Here is a 20,749-nt window from a genome sequence, read left to right as displayed (position 1 = left end):
TGCCCAAGTCAAAAGATTTACAGTTAGATTTATGGGATCATTTAGACCCAGGTGGAAGACCCACTAGTCTGCAATAATGCGGAAGTAATGACCTCCACTACCCAGAGAACTGTTTGCCTTAGTTAGATTTTCATACCAGCAGGGTTGTAGGAGACAATGCATTTCTGGGGGGGGGGACTGGGACAACCTTATAAACAGGGCCACTGGAATTATGCGATTGTGCGGTCGCTGCAATTTTTGCATAATCATAGATTTGCCACATAATTCACCATGTGCCTCATAACCTGCAGATTTTAACCCAAAAATAATTTGTTTCTGGCTCAAGCAGGTCAAAGGTTAATAAAAATGCAGTGACACGTGTGGCCACGCAGTCTTGTTTTTGCAATTCACGCAGTCTAAAGCCCTTTGCAAATCTGGACCGGACACCTTTCTGTTGCTTAGTGCTACATTTGAGCATTAAACTGGTATACTTAAGAGGTGCAACTGATGTCCAGATATTGTTATAAAGTTTACAAATGAGAAAATAATGAAGTAATGCTATTAAAAATGTGCTGCATTATTCTGCATAATTAGCTTTTTCTTGCCAAATAATTTACTCTATCCCAACGCATAATGTGGCCCTTTCCTGCAGTATAATTCCAGTGACCCTGCTTATAACCCAGTGCAAAACTGGGATAACCTGCACGCTGAGCTGCTTCCGTACGCCATTTCCCTGGCCTGTGCATGTCTACCACTCTATATCACATGGAGGGGTGCTGTGTGGAACGGAATGTTCATTGACTTCCTGTTCATGCTTAATCAGTTATGATACAAGGCGAAAGATTGGCTAAGAGAATTTGCCCTCTGGAACACAAGAAATTGAATATGTGTGGAGCTTCCACCCCCTTCTTTGAGACCCAAAGATATCTGGGGCCCACTATATACCGTTTGATTCCATGCTGCTTAAGTCAGTGATTGTGAACCATTGATCTCCCCTAACCAAACCCACACAGCAGGGTAAACACTCCATGTCTGTGATATATGTGCTGCCAGTACAAATATCTGACAGACTACAATACGATATGCAATCTAACCCCTGTGATGGTCAAACTGTATTTTCCTATTTAGGGCCTTTTGCACTCGCTCTAATGGGCTTGGACTGCACTCACTGTATTTCCCTGAAACTTTGTGAAATGTGTGCAGATTTATGCAGATGCATTGTTATGAACCCTGCATTGCTGATACCTTGTTCGAGTATCCATTAGCTTTTAGATTGCAGTAATCTGCTCTAAAGATTTTAAACTGTGTTTAGAAAGTGCATGTAGCACTCTTTTTTGGCTAGGAGAGTATGTTGTTTAGGTGTGGGAATAGCAGTAAAAGCCTGGTTTAGGCCCTTACCTGCAGCACTGAAGAGTGTGTGGGTTGAGCCTGGATGTCTCCAAGGAGATTCTGATAGAGGAGTAGCTCCAAGCCTCCTGTTCAGCTGCTTGAGGTCCCACGTCCTTATGTAAGATACTATTGAATGTTCCATGTGTGCACTGATTGATGGTTGTGTCTGTTTTTTCTATTGGGCTTAGGGTTAGGGTTTTGATTGGCTGATAGGTCTAGGGTTCTGATTGGTCCCTAGGTCAGTATTTTTTTTGGAAGCAAGGCTTAGGGTTAGCATTCTAATCAGTGGGTTGGTTTAGGCTTTCTAATTGTTTCATGGAGCTTGGGCTTCTATTGCATGTAGGGTTTAGGATTTTGTGCCTGACTGTCTGCTGGAACTGAGGCTGGGATTAGGATTTGGGTTAGGCTTTCTATTAGACATAGGGCGTAGGGTTTTGTGCCTGACTGGCTGCTTAGACTAGGGCTGGGGTTAGAGTATCTATGGAGGCAGGGCTTAGGGTTTCATGCCTGATTTGCTGCTGTAACTAGGTCTGGGACTAGAGTTTCTATTGGACGTAGGACTTAAGGTTTCTTGCCCGATTGACTGCTGGGACTAGGACTGTATTGGCTGTAAGAGGCTGGTGTCATATTGGTTCTATGGTTTAAGGCTAGTGTTGTGACTGATTAGGGTTCCCATTGGCTGAAGGGGTCACACATTTACTAGGGCTATTTAAGCTTAGGGTTCACGGTGTCTCAGACTGGGCGTCCAAGCTAAGGGCGGAGTGGACAAGTGCAGTTGCCTGCTTGAGCTTGTTCGAGACTGTTCAGGCCAATGGCCAGAAATGCATCCCAAATGTACTTGCCTTCACTCCTTCCCTACCCCATTGACACAACCAGATTAACACACGCAGAACAATGTACTCCACCCATTTACTACAAGCTAGCCCTACACAAGTTCAATGTCTCAATACCCACCACATATCCCCATAAACCACACCTATACAACCTTCTACACTAGCTACCACACATTTGCACCATCATTTACAAACAATACACCACTCTATGCTATACCAATAGCCAATCCACTCATCACAAACACAATCCAAATCCACACCATACATAACTATATCACATCCATACATACACTCCTTGCTCTAATTACTTCTAACAGGCCCATCTTTGTCACCAGCACACATATACTCAGCCTTCTATTTTTTCATTTACCAATACCCTCCTTTTCTTTTTACCACAATAACACAACCACGCAACACTCCACTGCACCACACTTATTACCTTTCAGTAATCAAATCAAACACTCAACTCTAGTTCATCCCCTCTTACACACCACATTCTCTATTCACAAACACACCACCACTCCTTTACCTTACAACTTCCACTCATTAACAGAACTTTACATTCAAAATCTTCTCAGAAAACAGATACGTCAGCACCTCCTTTCACAACTCCTAAAAAACAAAACATAACACACACACCAGCACAACAAAATCTCTCACACAAAACAACACTAAGCGACACACCGTAAACCACCGTACGTGAATCCACCTATCGACAGTGGAACCAACTAAGTTGAACACTTAGACATATACCTATCATCCAATACAGATCTAGACACAGTACATTCTGTTCAAAAACTAAGTGAGTGGCTACAGGAAGCTTTTGATGTCCTAATACCACTATAGACTACACAACAGAACAAAAGACAACAGTATCTTGGAGAAATACATATGTTAAATGAGATAAAATAGCAAATCAGTAATCAGCAACATGCCTGGCTCAAAACAAACACCAATCAAGACAAACAACACTTAAAAAAACGTAACAGATTATACAACACATTGCACACAATTAATTTATGGAGGTGGTTAAAGCAGTACCGAGGCCTGCTGGCAGCCTTTCTGCCCCGTGTCCACCACAAACCTTCCAGAAAATTCTACTTACAACCTCTGCTGCCACTCCAAAAAGAAGCATCATCAAGTATTCCTGAACTACCGGAATATTTCCAGAAGAACTAAAAAAGTCATGCATATGCTCACTACTGAAGAAAACAAACTTGGACCCGCTGAACCCCAACAACTACCGACCGATTACTTATGGACCTTTCCTGGGCAAATTGATAGAAAGAGCAGCATTCGTCCAGATGTCACAATTCTTTGAAGATAATGCCTTACTTTCAGACTTCCAAACGGGATTCCATCCGGAAAGAGACACATAATCTGCCCTTGTTGGACACTTGCGGCCCCTAAGTACACAGTTGGCCAGAATGGGGTTGCTACACTACTTTTCTTGGACCTCATAGCTGCCTTTGACAGGGTTGACCATGACACTCTGGTAAAAAGACTCTATGAAGCTGGCATTGAGGGACTGTTCTTGACTGGATCAAATCCTACCTTCACAACAGAACTAATGTCATCCATTCTCTTTCAAACCATACTTCACAAAAGCAGGGTCCCTCAATGCTCTTTCATCTTACCCATGATTTTCAACATCTACATGAAGTCATTACTGGCACTGATCAATCAATCTCATCTCACTTGCTATAACTATGCATATGACACACAAATACTCCTTCAACTGGGATGCCCCAAAGACATTGGAAACTCACCAATTTTCAGTTGTCTCAGAGCCATGGATCAGTGGATGACATGGAGCCATCTCAATTTAAATGCATCCGAAACAGATCTGCTCATGTGCGGCAATTAGAAAAATTATGACCATTTCACTGCATTGCCTGATGATCTGGGAACACCACCGAAAGCATCAAAGGAATTAAGAAACCTCTGAATGACCATGGACTCAAAGCTATCAATGAAGGCCCAAGTGGACAAATTAGCAAGATCAAGCTTTGTTACCATAACAACTCTGCGACGCATTTTTACCCACCTGGGATTCCCACACAAGGTCCAGGCTACCATCTCTCTTGTTCAGTCTAAACTCAATTACGCCAATAGCCTCTACCACAGATTACCTTTAACTACTATGAAAAACTACATTGGATTCAGAACTCTGCTGCCAGACTACTCTTACATAACAAACTGCAAGCCCACATCTCTCCAGCCTTGAAAGCCCTACATTGGTTACTGGTTGCCAGAAGATCCACATTCAAGTGGCTTTGTATCACCCACAAAGCGATACATGGAACAGGACCGCTCTTCCTCAGGAAATAAAATCACAAAATGCATTCAACAAAGGAACCTCTGCTCTAGAGTGGCACCTTGCCTCAAAATCCCAACGTACAAGAAAAAAACATGGGTGGCACATCCTTCTCCATTCTAGCAGCCAAACTATGAACTCTGTATGCCCAAACATAAAATCCAAAGATAACCCCCTTATCTTCAGAAGACAACTCAAGAATTGTCTCCTCCTCACATGACAACTAAACTCAAACATAAATATACAGCATATCCCTCTGTATATAACATGTATAATAATTATGTTGTTAACAATATAGATATTTGTTATTTATGCTTAACACATGTACATATTACTTATAGTTAAAATAGTCTATGTTTAAAATGTATATAAGTGACTACTCTTTTAATGCACCACCCTATTTCTCACCCTATGCCTCTCTCAATATATCCCCTTCATCCACTCTCAAATTCAACTCAAACCCCATACCACTACTATGAACCCCAAAGTAACCCTTATTAGACTCTTCCCTCCTCTAACCCCTCCTTGCATCATCTCATACCTCTTTTTACTATTCAGATCTCCAAAACAAGCCTTTCTAAATCTTTCCCTCTGACTGTTCCCCTCCACCTCCCATGTTCTCATCCCAAACCCCATCCTACTACTATGAACTCCCACAAAGTTTAAAAAATATATAATTTCTCGACCCTTCCTTCTTCTATTCCTCCACTATTCCTTTTGCAATCCAAATAACAGACAAACATGTCTACCGTCCAAATCAAATGTATTTCATATTTCCCTACACTAATTCACCACTAATCCTTTTTGGGTTCCAGAGTAGACTGATAAGCACAAAAACTGCCACAACACCTCATCAGGGGAACAAGAGCCATATAAATGAAAACCCTTCTGTCCTCTATCCCTCCACTATCCTTTTAATTCAAATAACAGATTAACATGTCCACCACTCAAATGAATATGGCTTTCCCTAGATTAATTCACCACTAATCCTTTTCTGGTTCTGGAGTAGCTTGCTACTTGCCAAAAAGCGCTTTAGCATCACATAAGCAAGCGCTAGATAAATGCAAACCTTTTCCTCTTCTATCCCTCCACTATCCTTCCCAATCCAAATACCTGACTAACATAGCGACTACTCAAACTAATCTTATATGTAACTAAACAAATTCACCACTAATCTTTTTTTGGGTTCCAGAGTAGCATGCTACTCACCTAAAAATGTGCTTTCACACCCCGTCAGGGGTAGTAAGCGCTATATAAATGCAATTACAATACAATACAATGTATCCTGAACATGTAACTTATTATTTTTATTTGTTGATTTTTTTTCTTTGTCTGTACTCCTTAAATTTGAAAATGAATTAAACAAATTATAATGCAAGTCAAACAAGAATATTAAAAACAGAAAAAAACACAATATACTTCAATATGCGCAAGTATGTAACAATAAGAACAACATAAATAATATTGCAAGCAAAACTGCCCAAAATAAAACATCCCCTTTTCTGAATCGTTTTTGGCCACTATAGGTGTGGCAGGGTATACTCAGACATGAGTCCCTTGCTCACTGCACCATCAGGATTCAAGCAAGCCGGGCCGACGACGGCTGAAATGCCAGAAACCTGTCCACTGTAGCTTGTCTCCTTTCTGGTGAAGAATTGGCTTGGTAGTTTGGTCTTCCCTGTTCCCATGATGCACTGGGCCAGGGACAGACTGATTTGCATATAGCCTGGTTCTGAGCTGGGATGGTGCAGTGAGCTAAATAACGGTGATGGATCAAGCCCTGATCTTTGGACTGGGTAAGAGTGGTCTGCTTAATTCAGACACTCTGTTCATCACCACCCCCTTTTCTGAATCAAAATAAAACATGGCTTCTCCCTGTCACCTATGCATTAAGCTAACCCTTCATTAATTAGGTTAAAAACATTAAGAAAGAGACAAACTTCTAGAATCTCAATTGTGCGAGTGAAAATGTAAAATATGGGCCTAATCTCGGCTTCCCTATTTAACTAAAAGGTGTGATCCTAGACAATGTTGTATTTCAGGAAGCCTCCTTTTTGGCCTGCAGGTGTCAGGCTGAATGGGCCTCTTCCCTCATTAGATCTTTCTCATTGCCCTGCAGGGCTAGTCTTCAAAGCATCAGGAGGGGGTATTGCCTAGCGTAGCAGGATGCAGACAGCAATCAAGCAAACACTGCTTTCAACTCCACTCTTCCTTTGACCTGCCACACGCAGAACGAGGTCAGCAGAAACTAGCACAATTAGCATTAACACAAAAGGGCTCTGGGTGTGGATCTCCTCACTCACCTTCATTCTATGACCAGCAGATTTGTCACTGATAACTGGAGGCAGGTCAGCAGGTCAAGTGCAGGGCCATAATCGGTAGCGCTTTAGTGCGCTATTGGCCCTGCAAATAATGGAAGCATCAGGAAACATATGTTTGTCCTTTCGTCCCCCCACCCTTGCCCCGAGTCTCCCACACTCCAAAATCCGGGGGGGTATATCCCCTGCACCCCCCCAGAATGCCTACACCCATGCCTAGTGAGGGATCACTGGGCTGTAAAGAAAACCACCTCCGTAAGGGCCCCTTTATAGCCCTGAAGATTTACTAAGTAGCCACCATACTTAAAGAGCCTGCTCAGCAACCTTTGTTCAGAGAAAACAAACTACCACAGTATAAGTTTGTTTCATCAAAACAAGAACACCTGGATCCATGTGTATGGTGAAAGATATTCTGCATTTTCTGTGTCCCTCATGCATTGCTTGGAAAAAGGGTGTTGGTCTCACTGCTCTCAACAGGGGAGGGCAACCACAACTATGACCCACCGGTCCTGTGGTGAAAAGTCCGATGGGTCAGAGTTGGGACTACATTTGTAGAGCCAGTAACAGTAGTTCCACTGACTTCATGGAGGAGAGGACCACAGTTTTCGCAGGGTTGGAGGAAGGCCGGTTTACAGCACCCACCCTTGTAACAAATAGGGTCTTCAGTCTTCAACGTGAGCGTAAAAATCCTCCAGCTGAAATGACAAAACACTGGAAAAAACAAGGGCTCCACAATAATGAAGTTGAGATCCAGCTAGACCTCTGTTTTGATGCAAAAACTCTGACTGAGATCACCTGAAGATTGAAGCTGATGAACCCACTGCTGTGCATACATACAAAAGCAAGGAAATATATACTTATGCCAAGAACATTTCAGATTTAGAACCCAAATTACATGAATTGGTAACACCAAGTTTAAGTGAACAGGTTGAGAAAGGACTAAGCACCATTGGAAATTGCTTTTAAACAGCTGTAAAATGTTTAGTGATAAAGATATTAATGCTAATGGTAGGACTTTGTTTAATATTTATTTACATTCAATGACTGAGTTGTTCATATTTCATATGGAAAACGTCCATAAGATCAAAAGAAAAAGACAAGACACATCTAAGCTTCTGGGATGACATTGCAATATTTTCCCACTGGAGTCTTTCATTATTTACTAACACTCAAAAACCAGCTTGCTTAAGTTCCAAGAGGTGAAATATGTACTTTTTCGTGGCCCCCTTAATTCTTGGGTTGTGCACCAAAAACTCGGTGTGGCAAAAGATACAACTTGAAGCTGTATAAGTACTACTATTGCTGGGGTATCTGTGATGCCATGCTTTCTTCCTTGATATTTATGAGAGTTGCAGTGGGTAGGGTTTCCTGAGACAAGGAATATTACGTACAAAGGTAGTGTCCTGTTCAGTTCACATCAGTGCCTTGTCCTAGTCCTCTGGAGGTCACAACTTTTCTCTTTGCTGAAGTCCTTTCCTCTAGTTAATCTGCAGAGCTCCCAAATAGCTAATTTGTTTTACTTGCACACGCGCCTCCCGCCCCTCCAGAACAGCCGACTAGGTGCTGCTTGGAGGAGGACACGGGAACACCAGGCCCACACCACTGAAATTATTCAGAAAAGGGGGTGGTGATGAACAGAGTGTCTGAATTAAGCAGACCACTCTTACCCAGTCCAAAGATCAGGGCTTGATCCATCACCGTTTTTTAGCTCACTGCACCATCCCAGCTCAGAACTTGGCTATATGCAAATTGGTCTGACCCTGGCCCAGTGCATCATGGGAACAGGGCAGACTAAACTACCAAGCCAATTCTTCACCAGAAAGGAGACAAGCTACCGGGGACCGGTTTCTGGCATTTCAGCCGTCTTCGGCCCGGCTTGCTTTTTGTCCACCCCACAAGCGTGGAAGGGTATACTCAGATGTGAGTCCCTTGCTCATTGCACCATCAGGATTCAAGCAAGCCGGGCGGAAGACGGCTGAAATGCCAGAAACCGGTCCCCGGAAGCTTGTTTCCTTCCCAGTATAAGAATTGGCTTGGTAGTTTGGTCTGCCCTGTTCCCATGATGCACTGGGCCAGGGTCAGACCAATTTGCATATAGCCAAGTTCGGAGCTGGGATGGTGCAGTGAGCTAAAAAACGGTGATGGATCAAGCCCTGATCTTTGGACTGGGTAAGAGTGGTCTGCTTAATTCAGACACTCTGTTCATCACCACCCCCTTTTCTGAAGGTCTGCCACTGAAGCCGCCATCTTTGGGCTCATTTGGGTTTGCGGGCTAGTTGTTGCAGCCAATCTAGTATACTGCCCTACAAAATGAGCATACCTTCTCGGACACGCAGCGGGCGCGTCAAAGGCGAAGCCGTCTGCGCCCGTCCACGCCAGACCGAGTCGGGAGGGGGGAGAGGCTGCTCAATCCATCCCCAAGGCCCCATCCCCCACCTGCCACATCTACTCAGCAAGTATGCTGCAAGAGATAAGACCTACGACCCCCAGTAGGTGCAAAGGGGAGAGCTGCTGTGGCCTCTTATTCCCCGCTATCCTAGAGGGCCCTGTGGCCTGCATAAAATGTAAATTTCAAAGCCTTTCGGCCATTCATGCGGTCATTAAGCCCCTAAAAGACTACACCTAAAAGCATAACATATCAAAATATATCCTATGTAATGTCAAGTCCCTGGTAAAACATCCTTTCGAGATCTGGGATTTCCAACCACTCCCCCGATTTATGTTTCATAACTGAAACATGGCTAACTCCTACAAATCGCCCCGCTATTAAGCTAGCCATTCCCGCTGATTACAAATGAATTTACTCAAACAGCACTAGGAAATCAGGAGGCGGCATAGGAATTGCTTTCAAGAGTCACTTAAAAGTGCAATGGCTCTCAACGTTGATTGACACTATTATGGAATAGGGAATTTTTAGATTCACCGTCTCGCCATCCACATCCTGGAATGGGGCACTATTATATCGGCCCCCGGCCCTTAAACACATTTTATTAATCATTTGATGGAATATATTGCTATCCACGAGCTGGCCTCTAGTAATTTCACTCTTCTGGGGGATTTTAAACGCAATAAACCCGGATGTCCTGAAGCTCACTTTTATCTTGAGCGACATCGGTTTATTACAAAGGGTAAGTGGTCCAATTCATTGTGCTGGCCACACATTAGATCTTATCTTTTCTAACTCCAAAGGAGTAAGAGTATTTCCCCCTCTCCCCTTATTATGGACAGACCATTTTATGATCCAATTCTCCCTCCAGCTAGAGGCCAAAATGGCCGCCTCGACCCCGCAGAAACCACCGAAATATAGTAAAAGTAGGCCATGGAAAAAACGTACTTTGGAAACCTTGAACATAGCTTTTAACCAACTATGGGTAGATCCAAGTAAAACCCAGCAGGATCCCATGGATTTGCTGATACGTTTAACTCTATTCTGAAGAAAACCTTTGATGTAACTATACCAGTGAAAAAGAGCACCTCAGACGCCCGGCGGCCGTCTGCTCCCTGGTACTCAGGCGACCTAAAAAAGGAAAACTACTTCTCTCACAGCTTTGTACTGAAGAGCAGAGTTAAACTAGTTCTTCAGAACACCCATTCATTTGAATCAATCCATTTATTTCAAGTTATAAATAAAAACCAATTTTTTTTATATAAACATCAAATTTTCTTTTTATCAAAAAACGTCACATTGAATATACAGGAGAGAGAAAGAAAGGGGGGGAAAGGACAGTACCCTACCTAAAAAAGTTTAGATTTTTTTGGGTAATACATTCTTGCACTCATTTGTTCGTTTGTCCGCATTCATACTCATATATACAATTTTTAAGCGTCATAGATGTAGTGTTTGGGAAAGAAAAAAGAAAAAGAAAGAAAGGAGAGAAAATCTCAACAGGTCAGTAGCTCGATTCTGCAAGCTTATATTAGACAAATAATATCAATAGAAACATATTAGCAAAAAAAATTCCAATTTTAGTTTTACACAATAGGCCATCTAAACCGTTAAACATAGTTCGCAAATAGTTTATTCTAAATGAGCCCCCATTGGCCTAACACAATGATGGTCGACGCGTTTCGAGTTCCCTATGTGAGGAACTCTCTTCAGGTCCTCTGATGGTTCTGAAAAATAAGGAGAAAACTATGTCTTATTGAGTTGTAAGGAGGAATTAGTATCCGCACCCACTCCCGGCCGGGAGCAATGACTCTCTTACCTCAGCTAATTCTCATATATGTGATAGCTTCCATAGTGACATTCATTCACTAGAAAATAATCTAAGAAAATAAAATAAACAGATAGAATCTTATCTGAATGTCCGCACTGTCAGTGAATGTGAATTGTAAGTGTGAGTCCTTACTTTTAAATGCTCTCTGCTGGGTCGCAAAGGAGGTTTCAGTTGTCCCATAGGCTAGGCTTGGGAAAAGCCTGTAACAACAAATAAATAAATAAAACGTCTTATTTACGATTTGTTCCTGTTGCTGTCGGGGCATCAGGGCATATCCGGTTTTAATTTGCATACCTGGAAAGTCACTCTTTGTCGAGCGTTGTGCCGAATATCTTGTTGATTTTTGGAGTTAATCTGCAAAAGCGAGCAGAAAACGGGGGCTCAATTGAAAGTGTGCAATGACCAGCAGGAAGTTAACACAAGCTAAATATAATCTCAGGCAAGTTGGAAGTTATGGCAGAGGATTTTAGTCTAATCTGTGCTTTCTAAGTGGCATTTGAAGGAAAACCGATGTAGTGGCGAAGGCTTGTGACACGCTCTAAGTTTGCTGCGTGACCTTTGGAAGACGACGGTATTAGCCGCCCTCCTGTCCCGGCTCAGCCATGCGCTGCTAATGTTACGGTGTGTATGCGTGATTTACCTCAAGCGCAGTTCCTTGTCATGTCTCTCTCAGGCTGGCGTTTTCTCAACCCGTCTGTGCTCGACTGCGGCAGATCTCGTTCTATTATGCCGTGAGACGTTTCTTTGGGGCTTCTGGGGCTTGTAGTTTTGCTGAGGACAATCGTGTGTATTTTTTTGTGGGTGTTGTCAATAAAGTTCTTCACAGTTTGTCCTAGTAATATTCGCATATATAAATTCCTATTGACACTTTCCGAAGTACACTGAACCGTTCAACTGACTCATGCCTTCTTGGCAAGATTGCTAGTTGGATTGGATTCTTTTATAATTCTTTCAAACAGATTTGGTTTGGTATACAGTATGGCTGGTTCTGATTTATCTTAGAGTGCTTTGATTGGACTGTGTATTTCAGTGCAGTAATTGAAACGTTATTTAATTATAAGGATGCAGCTTGACCGTTCTTGTGTTTGCGTCCTAAGTGCTATTCGTAACTCCATGTTTCTCAGTTCACATTCGCATTCTAGATGTTTGTTGAGACAACTTGAGTGATTTGTGCGGACAAATATTAGAGATTGAAGATCTCTGATTATTAATTCAGTCCTTCTGTGGCTGTGTTAAATTTGATGATTAGCATTGCTTTTTGTTTCGATAGCTTGACCTCCAGGTCACCTCCTCTAGCATCTTGTTCTACTTTGGAAATTACGGTCCATTGAGGTTGTTGTTCTGTGTGAGAATTTGTATACCAATCATTTACAAGGGGGGAAGTTTGTACATTTCTCCTGATTCTGGATTTATGTTGGGATATCCGGTGACGTATCTCCTGCGATGTTTTCCCCATGTATATTTTTTGACAGGGGCATTGAATTGCATAGATGACGTATTTGGATTTACAATTTGTAAAGCTTTCGTGTTTCCAGAACACCCCTTTGTGACTGAACAGATCTCCTTCTATTGTAGAATTACAACACACACAAGTACCACATTTATGGTGGCCTTTCACAGGGGGCAAGTTGACAAAATCCCGCATTGTTGGAGTTCGTTCCTTTGGCATTGCTGCTCGTACAATCTGGTTCGCTATACTTTTGTCCTTCCTGAAGGCAAACCGAGGAATTTCCTTAAATTTTTCATCTAGCCATTGGACTAGATGCCTGTTGTTTCTAATCTGTTTTTTTAAGCCAGTTTGATGTTGGACAATAAGTGGACACACAAATTATCCGATCTAGTAGTTTTTTTTGGCTTGATTGCAATAATGCATCCCGGGGGTCCACCAAGCTCTTTTTATTGCTCTTTTTAACAATTTTTTGGGAAATCCCCTTACTAGTAAGTTGTCTTTCAACTTACTTGCATGAAAGAAGAATTCATCCTTGTAGGTGCAATTGCGCCTGATTCGCAAAAATTGACCCACTAGTAGGTTGTCTTTCAAGCTGCGCGGGTGGTTGCTGGTGTAGTGAAGGGACTTATTTCTGTCAGTCTTTTTCTTGTAGAGGGTGGTTTTAGGATGCCTTCAGAAGGATAAATTTCAACGTCAAGGAATGGCAATTTTTGGCGTGAATGGTTTAAACTGAATTTTATCTCCTCTGTTTGATTATTCAGCCATTCGTGGAATTTATGTAGCTGATCCTCGGGGCCTTTCCATGTCAGAAAAATATCATCGATATATTGGTTCCAGCATCCGATATATTGGTGGTAAGGGTTGTTTTGATAGATGAATTTCTCTTCGTATTGGGACATGAACAAAACTGCCAGCTCTGGGGCCAATGGGCACCCCATCGCCACACCTTTGATTTGGTAATAGAAGTCTTCCTTAAACTTAAAGTAATTTCTTTTTAGAGCTAAACTTGCTAGTTCTAGAATGAATTCTGTGGGTATTCTCATTGGTCTTTCTCGCTTATCTAAATACAGTTCTAACACCGCCAGACCCTCTTCTTGAGGGATCTGAGTGTATAAGGATGTGACATCCATACTGACTAAAAGATCTTTTTGCTCCGCAAATTCAATCATTGCAAGTTTGTTAATACAGTCTCTCGTGTCCTTAATGTACGACTTCACGTAGACCATACAAGGTTTAAGAAAGAAGTCCACAAATTTTGAGATTGGTTCGAACAAGGACTCGCATCCCGAGACTATTGGTCGTCCGGGCGGTTGATGTTCATCTTTGTGCACCTTCGGCAGCACGTAGAAAATTGGTGTCCTAGGATGTCCGTTTTGAAGATAATCATATTCCTTCTTTCCAAGAAAACCATTTTCAAAGCCTGTCTGGAGAGTCTTGAAGACTTGGCTCTGTAATTCACATGTCGGGTCCTTTGTGATTTTTTTATAACAATTCACATCTGAGAGTTGTCGGATGACTTCAGTTGTATATTCTGAGGTACCCCATACCACTATTGATCCGTCTGTGTCGGCTTGTTTTATAACGATGGAATGGACATTTTTAAGGTTTTGTAGGGCTTCTTTCTGTGGTTTGGTTAAATTATATTTAATGAAGCCTTGTCTTTTATTCTCCAGAGTTGTAATTGCCGAGAGGATGGTTCTTTCAAAGGTGATGACATCCTTTGGTATTTTAATCGATGGTGGGCAGTATTTTGAGGGTCTCCTCAGACCCGTAGTCTCAGTACTTTCAGGTAGTTGTTGTCCTGAAAAGAAGGTCATTAGCCTAATCTTCCTACAGAATTCAATGAATTCTGTTTTCATCTGTACGTAGTTGGTGAATCTCATAGGGACGAAAGCCAGTCCTTTCTCTAGTGCACGTATTTCTACGGTTGTTAAGATTTTTGTTGACAAATTATGTATAGAAGTTTCTTTTAATTTCTGTATGTCCGTGTTCGTGTTGACATCTCCCATGGTGGGTCGTTGAACCTTGTTTTCCCACGTGTTTTTTGTTGGCCTCTCCCTAAAAAAGATTGTTGTTGCGCTTGGGGATTTTGTTGGTGGAAATTCCCTCTCCTGTTGAAACCGGTTCTGTTATTAGTATTGTTCATTTCACTGCCACTAGATGATGATGATGATGTGTCCGAAAAAGTTATGTAATTATTTTTGGACCTTCCTTGGTACTCTGATAGATAGCTCCTTGAGTTAGCACTCGTGTAAAAATCTTATTGTAAATAGGGATAGGCCTTTTCCAAGGAGAAGCTCTTTTAGACTCTTTCTGGTTTATAGTGTAATCCTTGAAATCTAAGATATCTTTCTCAATTTTATCCAGTAAGCCTTTTGAGTCGATAATGAGTTGATTTGTTTTATATCTGACTCCAGTTTTTCAATTTCTATAAGTTGTTCTATTGAAAGCTGTTGTGCTGTTTCGATCGTAAGGACCATAAGGTCCCTACTGCACTAGGTCTAGATAAAACTGTATCCTTTCTTGCATATTGGATCCTCAGTAAAGATTACTGGTATATTACGTACTATTAGTCCATTTGGAATGGTGCCTGAGCGTAGCTGCTGTATGAGGTAGTGTCCATGGAGGTCCGTTCTTATCTGCTTCTTTTTAGGCCTAATTAATTTTTCCGATTCATTGTTTGTTTTAGCTGTAGAGCTCAATGCCGCCGAACTAAAGAGTGGTGGATTGCAAATAAGCTTTTGGATATGATCTTCACTGTACGCAAAGGTTTTGTTTTCTGACATAGTCCAAGTGGTGGAAAAATTGCGTCGCTTGATGTGCCTAACTGAAACTATATGTACAAGCTGACTTCAAAAAATGAAAAATAAAGTAAATGAAAAAAACGTAAAAAGATGATAAATACACTGCATGCAATAACTCACTCACACTCTGCCTGTCCAGATGTAGCCAACTAGGCTAAATCAATCTAAAAAGACAAACCATGGTTTGTCTGTATAAATCCCCGTTCTATATACCATATATAAGATCAGACATCCTATCTCGTCCTTTGTAACCTCGTGGGACTGCTCCCGCTACAAATAGCGTGAACCAACAAAGGGTTTGGCTTATCTGGAGTAAGGCCAAGCCTTAGAATTATGAAACAACAACCAGATGCCAGTACTGCAAACTACTTCTCTCACAGCTTTGTACTGAAGAGCAGAGTTAAACTAGTTCTTCAGAACACCTGTTCATTTGAATCAATCCATCTATTTCAAGTTATAAATCAAAACCACATTTTTTTTATATAAACATCAAATCTTTCTTTTTATCAAAAAAATTCACATTGAATATACAGGAGAGAGAAAGAAAGGGGGGGGAAGTACCCTTCCTAAAAAAGTTTATATTTTCTTGGGTAACACATTCTTGCACTCATTCGTTCGTTTGTCCGCATTCATACTCATATATGCAATTTTTAAGCATCATGGATGTAGTGTTTGGGAAAGAAAAAAGAAAAATAAAGAAAGGGGAGAAAATCTCAACAAGTCAGTAGCTCGATTCTGCAAGCTAATATAAGACAAATAATATCAATAGAATCAAACTAGCAAAAAAAATTTACAATTAAAATTTTACACAATAGGCCATCTAAACTGTTAAACACAGTTCGCAAATAGTTTATTCTAAATTAGCACCGATTGGCCTAACACAATGATGGTCAACGCGTTTCGAGTTCCCTGTGTGAGGAACTCTCTTCAGGACCTCTGATGGTTCTGAAAAATAAGGAGAAAACTATGTCTTATTGAGTTGTAAGGAGGAATTATTTTCCGCACCCACTCCGGACCGCGAGCAATGACTCTTACCTCAGCTGATTCTCATATATGTGATAGCTTCCATAGTGACATTCATTCACTAGAAAATAATCTAAGAACAGCATAAGAATCTTATCTGAATGTCCGCACTGTCAGTGAATGTGAATTGTAAGTGTAAGTCCTTACTTTTAAATGCTCTCTGCTGGGTCACAATGGAGGTTTCAGTTGTCCCATAGGCTAGGCTTGGGAAAGCCTGTAACAACAAATAAATAAATAAAACGTCTTATTTACGATTTGTTCCTGTTGCTGTGGTGGCATCAGGGCATATCCGGTTTTAATTTGCATACCTCGAAAGTCGCTCTTCGTCGAGCGTTGTGCCGAATATCTTGTTGATTTTTGGAGTTAATCTGCAAAAGTGAGCAATAAACGGGGGTTCAATTGAAAGTGTGCAATGATCGGCGGGAAGTTAACACAAGCTAAATATAATCTCAGGCAAATTGGAAGTTATGGCAGAGGATTATAGTCTAATCTGTGCTTTCTAAGTGGCATTTGAAGGAAAACCGATGTAGTGGCGAAGGCTTGTGATACGCTCTAAGTTTGCTGCGTGACCTTTGGAAGACGCCGGTATTACGAATACTCAACCGCCCTGCTGTCCTGGCTCAGCCATGCGCTGCTAATGTTACGGGTGTGTATGCGAGATTTACCTCACGCGCAGTTCCTTGTCATGTCTCTCTCAGGCTGGCGTTTTCTCAACCAGTCTGTGCTCGACTGCGGCAGATCTTGTTCTATTATGCTGCCAGGCGTTTCTTTGGGGCTTCTGGGGCTTGTAGTTTTGCTGAGGACAATCGTGTGTATTTCTTTGTGGGCGTTGTCAATAAAGTTCTTCACGGTTTGTCCTGGTAATATTCGCCATATATAAATACCTATTGACACTTTCCAAAATACACTGAACCTTTCAACTGACTCATGCCTACTTGGCAAGATTGCTAGTTGGGTTGCTTAATTCTTTCAAACAGATTTGGTTTGGTACACGGTATGGCTGGTTCTGATTTATCTTAGAGTGCTTTGATTGCACTGAGCTGTTTGTGCGGAGATCGTGTGCGCTGTGAGGAGTTCTGTAGCTCTCTTCATTGTTTGGAGAACCCGTGTGCCTATTTCCTGCATGCTGTAATTGGGAGACATCTTTGCAGCACAGCACCCTGAATGCGAGTGGCGCTTTAATCCTGGTTGTACATTGGCGGTGGCCTGCTTCTCTGCGGGGGACTACAAGTCCCAAGACTCCCTCCGCCCAGGCACACCTGGCCCGGACCAGCATCACGCCCACAGCTTCAAGCGCTTCGATAACAGCTTGCCGCACCCGCTATCGCGGGTGCCGCTGCGCTGAGCTGTTTGTGCGGAGATCGTGTGCGCTGTGAGGAGTTCTGAAGCTCTCTTCATTGTTTGGAGAACCCGTGTGCCTATTTCCTGCATGCTATAATTGGGAGACATCTTTGCAGCACAGCGCCCTGAATGCGAGTGGCGCTTTAATCCTGGTTGTACATTGGCGGTGGCCTGCTTCTCTGCGGGGGACTACAAGTCCCAAGACTCCCTCCGCCCAGGCACACCTGGCCCGGACCAGCACCACGCCCACAGCTCAAAGCGAGATTTAACAGACAAACACTTCCGCTTCGCGGGAGCGCCGGGCTAAGCCCAGGCAAAGGGCGGGCCCTCTGTGGCCCTCAGTGGCCAAGGTAGGCTGAGCTGGGCCCAGTTATTTTCATTTGTTTTATAGTTTACCCCGATTGGCTCAGATGAAGTAATCCCACGAGGCGTGATGAGCTGAGACGCCACATTGACAGTGATTGAAAGCTGGTTTTTATCGTACAATCCAATATCCATTTTATGGTGTTTATATAACTTTTATTTCACTCTCATCTGGAAAAGTACTATTGGTATAAACGACGTAGTGTGGGAAGTTTTTGCAGAAGATGACCAAAAAACTCCGCTCTGGGAGATTGGTGGGGGGAAGAACTTGTGCCAAAACAAAATCTAATCCCCTGCGAAATAAATCAGTGAATATCCATCTATTAAAGGGACAATGTCAGCTTTTTGAGTTATGGGAAAAACCTGTGGATAAAATCTCAATTGCTGCTGGAAAGGATGTTTTAGCTCCAGATATCCAGGAGGGTCATAATCAAGTTGTTGATACTAATACTCTCTCCTTGATGATTGAGCCACCCCAAGTGAAAATTATTGATAGTTTCTGCCTCGTGCATTCTGAGGAGGATGGGGGTTTTAATTCTCGCGCACTTTCCATGGATGATAAACAAGCGAACAATCCTGGTTCCCCTCAAGCTTCCTCCCCGAATGTTATGGATGGTCAAGCCTCATCACTGCTTTCCATTGACCTTGAACTTTGTGGCCATTATGTGAAGGCAGTTAGTTCTGAGGCTCCAGAAACTAGTAAACCTCCTGGGGGTGCGACTCCATCCGGGCTATTGTTATATAGCAGTACTCCATCATTGAATAGGCAAGATATGTCCGACTTGTTAAATACTTCCAGGAGTCCAATTCTCAATCTCTCCGGCAGTTGTCCTCCTGTTGGGGCAGGCGACAAACCTTTATCGGAATCTTTGATTGCACTGGAACAATTGTTAGCCTCCATATTATTTCTATTGGGGAAATTTGTAGGCAGTTCGGATTGTATCTTGGACTCTGTTACTCAAATCTTGAAAACTCTATTACAAAACCACCTGAAATGAAGAATGTTCCCCTTTCCACGCATGTTACTAATTTGATAAGGGGGGAAACAGAGGTGCGCATAGAGAATTCCAATATAAAGGTACCTGTACCAGTACATGATAATAACGTCATGGGTTTGCCTGTAACAGCTGCCTCCAATTGCGCAATGAAATCGGATCTGGAGATAGAGGAAGAAATTATATCTAGCTCTGACTGTCAAGCACCACAAGAACTATTTCCCATTTTCTGTTCGGAAAACAAAAAAGAGCATTCTGTGGACAAGCAAGAAGTAAAGGAAAAAAATGGAAAACACAGAGATTTCTTGTAATATTCCCCCCACGACTAGGGAAGAACCACCACAAAAGGACGGTCTTGGCTTAAATACTTCCCCAGTGTTGAACATAAGGAGCTCTAATCAAGATAAGCTTGGGACTCTTAACCCTTTGGCTTCTTCTTTTTCGCTTACAGCTGGGGCTGGGGATCAACTATTCCCCTTACCGGAGCGAAAAGATTTAACGTCTTATGTGGACACTTGTGTGTTGGACTTCCTTCCGCTATTTGATGTGGACCTACCATTAAACAGAGCATGGTTACCTAAACGCTTTAGTGAGGTGGACAGTCTCCACCTTATCCAATCAAGTGACATTGAGTTAGTCTCTTTGTTAGGGGGAGATAGTGTCTCACGTATAAGGGTCAAATTTTACTCTAAAATTATTGTAAATTTGATTTTACAGCAAGCAGAGAATTTCCAATGTACAGGTATTGATGTCCTGCCTATATTCAGCTTTGGGTACATCCATTCTCCCCATAGGATGTCTCAAAAGGATGATAGACAAAATGGGGCTGCTTCACCACTCAAAGATCTAAAGATTTGGGTCGCAAAAGGGAAACGTTTGGTTTCCCAGGTAAAACCACTTCCACTGACTCAGACCTCTTCTCTAATAGAGGACACTAATCGGTGGAACTGGCTGCATAATGCCTTATCGTCTAAGACCACAGATAACCCCAAACTATTTCAGCATCTTTAACAACCAACTGAAAATTATTTCTTGGAACGCAGCCGGGATACATAGTAGTCCAGAGAAATTCGAGTTTCTTTTTACGCTGGGAGCAAACGTGATTTGCATTCAAGAAACTTGGTGTACCAATAATATTGATGTTAGAAAGGACTACTTTGTGTTGGAAGTGCCGGCCGTCCCATCCAAGAAAGGTCATGCTAAAGGGGGAATCGCTTGCTTATTATCGAATAAATTGCACTGGAAATTCTCTCACTTTATTGACCCAAGTAACCTCTTTCAAGCTATAACTATAGCAAATCTCCCTACATACTTAAAGAAGTCCTCGGTCGTAATTATTAATATGTATATTCCTCCAGAAGAGCGTTTTAATAGTTTATTGAAGCATGTCATCCAATATATTGGCCAGATCAAAAATATTTCACCTTCACCAGAAGTTATACTAGTAGGAGATCTAAACTGTAAAATATCTAATACTAGTTTGAACCTCTTTAGAAATAAAGCCAAAGAAGAGGCGCATTTTATACCACAACCCCTCTTTCCAGACAAAATAGTAACTAATAAAAGAGGGAAGATTCTGTTAGAAGAATTATCGGTAGTTGAGGGGCTTATTTTAAATGGGAGATTCCCCTCAGATGTACCTGCGGTATTCACTCATAAGTCCCATTGTAGGCACTCTATCCTTGATTACGCGATCTCGGACTATGACATTTTCCCGTGC

At 42.1% G+C, this 20,749-nt stretch overlaps 1 protein-coding gene across 2 annotated transcripts in view; it reads right to left on the bottom strand.

The window, feature by feature from the left end:
* Positions 1-20,749, bottom strand: part of LOC147708819 (MFS-type transporter SLC18B1-like) — an 886,944-nt gene that overhangs the window by 792,035 nt on the left and 74,160 nt on the right. The gene's annotated exons all lie outside the window — the stretch shown is intronic.

The sequence above is a fragment of the Lissotriton vulgaris genome, chromosome 6 (genome assembly GCF_964263255.1).
Source record: "Lissotriton vulgaris chromosome 6, aLisVul1.2, whole genome shotgun sequence".
Lineage (NCBI taxonomy): Eukaryota > Metazoa > Chordata > Amphibia > Caudata > Salamandridae > Lissotriton > Lissotriton vulgaris.
This window is presented reverse-complemented; position numbering and strand designations above follow the sequence as displayed.